The following is an 8,987-nucleotide window of genomic DNA, read 5'->3' as shown; positions in this document are numbered from 1 at the left end:
TAAAATATGCATAAGAATTAAGCCGAGAGAAATCCACATGTACACACGTGAGAGGGATATGGTCCATAAGGCCTTCCACAGCGTTGCAAATTATCGGTGCCCCATTCGTTTCAGGCTTCAATCGTCGGTGCCCGCACGCTGTGGAGCCGGTGCCCGCGTCGAAATTTCAAGGCATCAGAGCTTCTCCATGCTCCGATTCCCACTTCCAAGTGCCACTAAAATATGCATGTTATTAGGTGCCAACACCAACTCCCTCTCTGCTAGAAACCTGGGCATTGGTTCAATCAACACATTTTATCAATATAAGTGGGCCCGGTATTTCCTGTTGAGGCATCACCACATTGTGAGGATCGGTGCCTGATTTTTCTCTCACTCCATCGCTGCCGAGGTGGCAATATTTTCAGGGCGTGGCATCGACCACACTGTGGAGGGCCTAAGGATCTACATGCTCACCTCTTTGTTGGTTGGAGGAAATCGACCTGCTTGGATTTTCTGAGAAAGGAAAATGAATAATATTGTAGGAATGTTCCATCCTAGCCTAAGTGAAGATATCTCGAGACGTGAGAGAACGAGGTACGCGATAAGTTTCATCTTCGCAGGTGACACCACATATATATATAGCTTTCCAGTGAGCATTACTTAGGAAGATTTGATACAAAATCTGTATAAATGTGCGGATAGAAACAACAATCTACTTAGGAAGATTTCATACAAAATCTGTATAACTGTGTGCATACAAACAATCATTTATGCCGAATAGTTCAATTATAATAGAAAATCAGAATTAAATGAGCTATTAAATATATGAATTTTCCATAAGATTTGTAATATTCTAGCATTAAGTAAAATAAATGTGAGAATGTAAATAATTTGCAATAAATAAATACAGATTTTTTATTGGGTGGGAATAATACTAGATACGCTCATGATCACAAGGATATAACTATGAGGCTGGTGAATTTTAGCCCTCTGTGTTTGCATGGTAATTTATTATTTTTGTTTAGAGAACCAAGAGCTTGTTCAGTCAACCAGCACAGGGAGTAACATGTGGAATAATGGTGTAAAAAATCCTGGCCAGAATACGTGGTTACAACTTCTGGGAGAGTTCCAAGATGAAAATATCCGGAATATGGAATGGCCAGTACAGTCTGCTGAGAGGGTTATGGTGCGCCATCGGACAGCCCAAAAGACCAAGGTCCTGAAAGCCCTCCCTTTTGTCTCAGTTATAATATTCCTAACAAATATAAAATTTTAAATTTAAACCTACTTAGACTCTAAAAACAATCAGGGTTCAAATGAAGATTTCCTAGTAAGCACATGTGTGTGCGAACTAGCTGATTATGGTCATTCGATGACCGAATGCTTCCGATCATGGACATGCACGTTATTTGACAATGAGATTATATCGTTAGGTGAATGATATGAATGACTTACCAAATATATAAGTATTGTAAAGCGATCAAATCACAAAGTTTATCGTTACAGTGTTTATGAAAGCGTAGTGACATAATACTTAGACCGTGAGATCATATCTAATCACTATCACTAGAGGCTGATTTGATTGCATCAACTGTCACAACGTAATAGGATGATCACAATGTTGTATCTAGGAATTCCGATGGGATGGGTTGAGGCGTATGTATCAAGAGCGGGATTTGTTCATCCGCGTGAGGAAAAAAAACTCTTGGCCCACTCGGTGATATTATATCCAAGTTGCGCAACGCATGACTAGGTCATGCATGAGGATGGAATTACACATGAACAAGTAGAATAGCCTTGATGGTAACGAACTAGGTATGTTGATACCGATAATCATATCTTGGACGAGTGCCGGTATCGAAATGACAAAGGAAATATGACACAACGTAATAGTTCAAACGACGATCATATCTTCGTGGAATTCATAGGGGTCATCCTGGTCCCGCTATTGATCATTGACCGAAGAGGTATCTCGCTCATGTCTGAGTATTACCGAACCGTAAGGTAACATGCTTAAGGGTTGGCGCATGCTTAGAGATTATTTTGGTAATTTGAATCTCCGAAGAAATGAAGAAAGAGAGAACCGGAAAGGGTTCCAACAGAATCTGAAGGATGTTCGGGTGTCTTGGATCATTGGCAATTAAATAATATATAATATATATTAATTAAGTAAAGTAGTATTTAATTATAAAATTATTTAATTAATAAAGGCTTCGCACCCTAAATGGGCCCCTCCTGGAAGGGGAGCCCATTAAAGGGGGTGGACGGCCACCCCATGTGCCAAGGGGGGAAGCTGGCCGGGCCAAGCTGGGGCACAGGGAGCACGTGAAGGAAAAAGAACACACATAAATCTCTCAAGGACCCCTCTCCCTAGGGTGCTTTTCTCTCCCGAGTGCGGCTCCTCGAAGGGCTACGCATGGAGGGAGTCGACATAATCCGGTACGTGGTAGCGCTGCCAGGATTTCGATCCAGAAGATCTACTTCCGCAATCTCAGCTAGATCAAGAGGTTCGGGAGTCGTCACCAACACCATACGTGTGCGAAACCTACGAGGTGCGGCACTTGCAGCACTAGACGTCGTACGAGGAGATTGAACACGACCCTAAGGTCGGCGACGAGTAAGACTACATCAACCATGTTCTACCGGAACGTAAACCGCTTTAGGTGTACGAGGGTATGTCACCGAAACCATCTCCTTTACAACATTACTCTTAATTAGATAGATCATGGGCAGTCAAAATACGCTAGTTAGATTTTTTTTGTTTTGTTTTTGGCTATGAACCCCTACAATACACTACGTTGGTAGGGTTAGGTTTGTTGGACCCATATGGACCCTATTTATCCAACACAATTTAAACACAGCACAACATGTGCAACGTCCGCTTTCGCAAAAGGTTAGAATAGCCAGAGTCGTGTGCCCACAACTAATCGGGCACGACTTGGATGCGATCTGGGCATCGCCTGCGATCAAAGGATCGAGTATTCTGGACCATTAGATGTAAAATTTGTGGCACAGATCGGATATCTAGATCTGGTGGAACATTTTTGCATCTAACTCCCCGTTCTACTCTGTATTGTGGCTATGTGTCCTTCCATCCCCACCCGCTCTGTTCTAACCCTAGTTCTCAAATCCCCTTCACTCGAGGCGCAGCCAAACGGCGATGGCGGCGGTCCCCATCCTGTACCAATCCGTCTCCATCCTGTGCCGGCGTGTACCGAGGGGGAAAGCGACATTCCTTCCCTCTTTCCCTCTTTCGTGTGTTGGCAATGGAGTCCTACAGACGGTGGCTGCAGCTCGTCAAGCCAACTTGGAACGGCGCCACAACATCGCCCTTCGAATACTACAGGCCACAGTTACTTGCGAAAGTGCAATATGTTTGCAAATACTAGTCCATACACAATCACATTTCGTTGTTCTTTTTACTGGAATCTATTGATAGGTACCACATAGTGAAATTAACCAAATTTTCATACGATTTTGATGCTTTATGACATGTTATACAATCAGTTAAGTGGTTCAGAACCTTCTCTAGTATGAGCTGCATTGCCTTTAGATCGGATCCAGTTCTTGCCATGTCGCACATTTGAACTCCAGCTATTGCCCATAGCACAATAGAAAGGAGAAGATTTTTATGAATTAGGCTTGTTGACTACTTCATGTTAGATGTTCCATTTCATCTGGTGACATCGAAATATTTCTAGTATAAGGTGATGCTAGTAAATCATTAATGCGTGTCAAATCAAATAGCCATGCTCTTGTTGGCCTTATCTCTCTTGTCTTTGGAATAAAGCTCGGGAATTAACCAATTTGATGTGCCGATCTGGGCCAACTATACTTCCTTACCCAACCCAACTGTCCTCCCTTACCTGGCACTTCTACTGCCTTGGTGCTCCGGTCTTTTCTATAAGTAAGGATGCAAAATGGGCAGCCCGCAAATCAAGTTTCTAAGTATACACCAAGCCAACTTTGTGTAATTTCTTAGGCAGTTTGTTGGTATGGCAGTGATGAGAAGCTGCTCATTCATCTCTCTTACAGCCCGACAAGGTCTTTTTTTTTTGTTATCTTTGATTTCCTTCCCCCAAATAGTCGATGTGGCAGGCTGCTAGCATGTAATCGATCAAAATTTAGGAATTTGCCGAGCTTGGATTTCAACAATTCGTATCTGGTTTCTTTTATTGTGATTCTCCTAATTTTTTTATGTCAATAATTGTTACTGCTCATGGAAAAATCTCCATGCTCAGCTGCATTCTGATTTTAGTTCCTTTATGGAAGGAACAAATACATGTAATATACACATATGAATTTTTATGTGTTACAGGAGGGCCTGAATGATAGGAAAGGAGAAAAGGTCCATTGGATTTTAATGTCATGAAAAAGTCTATATGGAGAGGACTAGTGCAACCTTTCGCCAATCCTTCAATGCCCGGCCAATCTGTGTACCGTACCAACTATCTGAGGTGACTATTTGGCGTTAATAGTGCTAATATGTCTGGTTCTTTATGGTAAACATGTCTGCTTCAGCTCGGTCTTTTTTTTTTTTTGCAGAAACAGACAGTAGCTTGGGAATGACAAAATTAAGTGATGCCAACTTTTATTCTGAGATTAATTCGAAGATGCTTCCTCTTAGTGAATTCCAGGATGTGTCACATGCAAGGAAGCATTACATGACAGCTGCAAGTGTCCGAAGAAAAAATTAAGTATTGTTTGTCTTTTGGAGCTTTAAATCGCTCTATATAAGCTATTGTTGAATGGCGCTGCTTGGCAGCTCTGCACTATGTAATGAGATGAAAATATTGGTTCAATGGACATAGTAATCGATGCATTTTATGTGATTATTTAGTCCACCTATGCATTCTCTTATAACTCTGTTTGTGCATATGTTCTAAATTCAGTTGCGCGATTCTCTGTTGATTTATTAGCTGGTATAGATTGAAGTGTTAACAGTGGGAAGAAACAAAAGAGTTTCTGCATAGCTTAATCACTTAAGTCTTTTAGTGAACTTCCACTGTGTTTATTGAATTATTTTGTTCCTCTTCTAGGACACAATTTCCTGGATGTTCATTAATTTAGTTCTAGATCTGAAACAGTCAATTGTGTTCCTGAGACGAACTCTTATCTATTTCTGATATGCTACTCTAGTTGTTAACTAGTGGTCAGCCTTTTAAGTGGGCATCAAACTGTACTGCTAAACATGGTTATCTGAAACCCCCGGAACAGACTTTGCTATAGAATTTTTTTGCAAGAGACTAATACAACAAATCGCTCCGGTAGCTGTTGCTATCACATTATTATTGAAACTGCTTCAGCACGCATATGAATTGGATTTTGAGGAAGTTTGGCATTACTCATACATTCAATTGTACATTAAAACTAAGATCAGGCAGTCTCTCATACATGTCATTCAAGGCTCAGTATTTGAATGCTCAGAAAGACATGAAATGTGAATGCTCATCTCAGTTATGTCTCTCCTTTACGCACAAGAACCCAGTATTGTTCCATTCACCATATCAATTATCACATACATACAGAGATACATCTGGATAAACAAAAAATCATAATACATGGTCACAAGTGCGAACACGGTGCCAATATGCGCCAATCTTGTTGTCAGTGTTTCTGGTCCAGGAGTTTTGAATTCGACAGATCTAAGGTACATAACAAACCATAGCTATGAGAAGACAAATCCCAGGTGCCCACAGATCTCTGTCCTTTGGCATATGATAGGAACTGATCTTACTAACTAGCCTATACATTGTCAGTCTTTGTGACGCTTGTACAGCAGACGCTACAAAACTCCTCCCATATTTCAACTGAGAAAGGATCTCCTCAGAAGTAATCCAAAAACTCCAGCATCTACCTTTTCAGGCTACACAACTGCAACACCAAGTAAACTGTCAGAACCAACTAACCAGCAGTTTGTAATGTCATTAAACAAACAAGAAACCTCAATAAGAAAAATGAAAGAGGAAGTATGTTGTGATAAACATCAAACATCTGCAACCTTTTATAATGCCACTATACCACATAGAACAGCAGGTCAAGGTTCTAAAGCTTGATAAAGTATAAAGTTTCTATAATTTAGTTCATCATACGGAACAATTCAAAATTAGTAAGTGCAAAATTGTTGCTCTGGACTGAGAAGCTGTCAGCTATATAATTCTCCAAGGACCACTGGTCATAACTCATAACCATGGAACACCATCCCAGTAATTACAAAACTACAAATATAACAGATATTATGTTGAACAGACTAATGCTTACTCATAAATTTTGAGGAACACGATACTTAGAATTGAACATGACTCATTCAGTCCTCCATTGTTTTCACCAATCTTCTTGTTAGTTCTCATCAGTACATCATTCGAGCTGGAATTGAGACAGGAAGAAAGTGATGTATCAAAATTAGTGCAAAAACACGACTCATACAACTGAAATAGTGACTTTCCGCAGGCATGCCATTCTGCTTCAGCTCAATGGCGACATTCCACTGGCTCGGAGTTCCTTCTTGCATCACTCAACGTTGTCAATTGTCATTGTGTATCTGCAACTTTGGTGACAAGAGAGAAATAATGTACTATTTCAAACAACTCTTGTCCGATATGAAAGTGTACTGGAAACTAGAACAAATTCCGCCGGATCTTCAGAACAAATTCTTTTTGCACAAAGTGTTATGCATCAAAACATTGTAAGCATAGAGATCTAGGAACCTACTTGTTCAGGAATGGAGTGGCAAATTTTTTGGACATGAAAGGGGCATGTTCAGCAATCAACTGTGGTTTATTGCACTACAACACAATCAGCTAGGAAATTCATTAATCACTTCCGCTGAAGACCAGGAAAGAACTATGCCCACTTGTTCTTTTTGACTTTCATATTGCCATTAGTGAGGGAGCAAATATCTGAAATTAGAATAATACTACAGAACATGGGGGCAATCCGAAATAGAAGTACCTGTAAAGGCTATCGGGCAGATCCAATTGAGGACGTGGCAACATCTGGTGACAGAAACAGGCGCCTTCGAGTCCCCATTCATGTCTCCCCCATCAAAGTACTCCGTCGGCTCCATCCCAAGTTGGCTTGACGAGCTGTAGGGTGTAGGCACCGTTGCTAGGACTCCATTGCCGCCACAAGAGAGAAGGCGTGAGAGGAGGATCGTCGCCGTCTCCCTCGATACACGTCGGCACCGGATGGGGACAGACTGGTACAGGATTTAGAGCCGCCGTCGCCGCTGTCGGCTTCTCGTATTTGGGAACTAGGGTTCGAAAGAAACATGGTGGAAATGGGCGGGTACAGCGCACTTGTTACTATTTCAGAGAAAAACGGGGTCTTATTTGTAAAATGTTCCACCGACTCCATGGAATCGAATCTGTACCACATGTTTCACATCTAATGGTCCAGAATACTCGATCCTTTGATCGCAGGTGATGCCCAGATCTCATACAAGTCGTGCCCCAACTAATCCAGAGTGATGTGCATTATTTTGCGGATGAACTTGTCAATGGAGAGCAAGCACAGTTCAAGAAGAAGAACAAGTAACAAGTACCACGTATGTGAATTAGAGCATAATGTCGGCGAGCAGCAGTAAACAAAACCGTACGACATGTTGACAAATAAGCGTCGGCGGTGGTGTACTTAGTGCCACCGGAGCCCACACTCTGAGTGGCAAGCACCGACTCCAACTAGCACACCTAGGACTCAAAAACAACCACCTGGCGGTGCCCCTAAGGAGGGAACGACACAACCGAGCCTTTGGAGGCATCGTCATGGTGCTGCATGTTCTTCCCTGCCTTGAGCACTTTTAGCACATTCTAATACTCAAGTAGCTAAATTATTCACAATACGTACCTTTGACTCTTTTAGCACATTCAATTCCTCAAACCCATGCAGTACTTAAACACGTGATCATTGGTGATTTTTCTTCCTTTCTTCTTTCTCCACATAGCCTCGTCTTCATATTCTATTTATTCCAACCATTCAAAACAAATAACTCGTAGCTATTTTCCTTCTTGCTATCATGGTCGCCAAACAAATAACTCATCCCGAGTTTCCTTCTTGCCACTTCTTTTAAATTAAGATACTACTAATGTTCAATCAATTTTCTCTTGCCTGGATCATACATATTCCCTCTTTGAAACTGATGTCCTCCGGACCATCTCATGATGCTGCTTTTTTTAGAACAAACTTTTTCATAATATGACTACATTGATAAAAAGAAATAGTTCATATGAGACTTCAAAATTTGTCCAAGTGACATATCGTGCCCAAACCCTAGTAATGATTTTAATAAAATTTATCGACTAGCCACAGTTTCCGGCAAAGAATAATAATAGAGTGAATTTCTGAGAAATTACCAACATGAGGGGCTGAAATTGTACAATTGAGGATTTGAAGATGACATAGTATCTGCTGTTCTGAGTTTTCTGAATGGTGGAGAATTTCCATTGGGGATGAATGACACTTCTATCACGTTAATACCCAAGGTACGACACCCACAGAAAATTTCACAGTATCGACCAATATCCCTATGTTCTGTTCTGTACAAGATTGCAGCAAAATGTATTGCGAATAGGACAAGGATGTGGCTGGATCATATTGTTAGTGAGGAACAAAGTGCGTTTGTTCCAGGCAGACTTATTATCGATAATGTTATAATTGCTCATGAGAGTGTGCATGCGATGAGAAAAAGAAAGAAAGGGAAGAATTGTGTGTGCGCTGTCAAATTGGATATGATGAAGGCATACGACCGTGTAGAGTGGCATTATCTTCAGGCTATTATGTTGAAGTTGGGGTTCAGCGCTGGGTTTGTTCGCCTAATTATGAAGTGTGTCACTTCTGTTCGTTTTTCAGTCCGGATGAATGGTGAGTTGTTACCATATTTCACACCATCGCGTGGACTTCGCCAAGGTGATACGATGTCTCCTTACCTTTTCCTGCTGTGTGGGGAGGGTTTTACCTCCCTACTAAATCTTTTTGGGGGAGCACATGTTGACAGAGGAATAAGAGTGAGC

The 8,987-nt window shown here is 41.2% G+C and overlaps 1 long non-coding RNA gene across 3 annotated transcripts; it reads right to left on the bottom strand.

Moving 5' to 3' along the window:
• Positions 1-5,454: 5,454 nt before the first annotated feature.
• Positions 5,455-7,251, bottom strand: LOC127304834 (uncharacterized). Of its 3 annotated transcripts, none has more exons than XR_007853550.2 (3): positions 6,931-7,251; positions 6,241-6,526; positions 5,455-5,853 (listed from the first exon to the last, which is right to left on the bottom strand). It is a non-coding gene; the product is annotated as an uncharacterized lncRNA (long non-coding RNA). The 3 variants fall into 3 exon arrangements; XR_007853551.2 differs by having other exon boundaries at positions 6,241-6,520; XR_007853549.2 differs by having other exon boundaries at positions 6,241-7,251.
• Between the last annotated feature and the right edge of the window lie 1,736 nt (positions 7,252-8,987).

The sequence above is a fragment of the Lolium perenne genome, chromosome 5 (genome assembly GCF_019359855.2).
Source record: "Lolium perenne isolate Kyuss_39 chromosome 5, Kyuss_2.0, whole genome shotgun sequence".
In the NCBI taxonomy this organism is placed as follows: domain Eukaryota; kingdom Viridiplantae; phylum Streptophyta; class Magnoliopsida; order Poales; family Poaceae; genus Lolium; species Lolium perenne.
The sequence above is the reverse complement of the archived record's forward strand: the minus strand, read 5'-3'. Positions and strand labels throughout refer to the sequence as shown.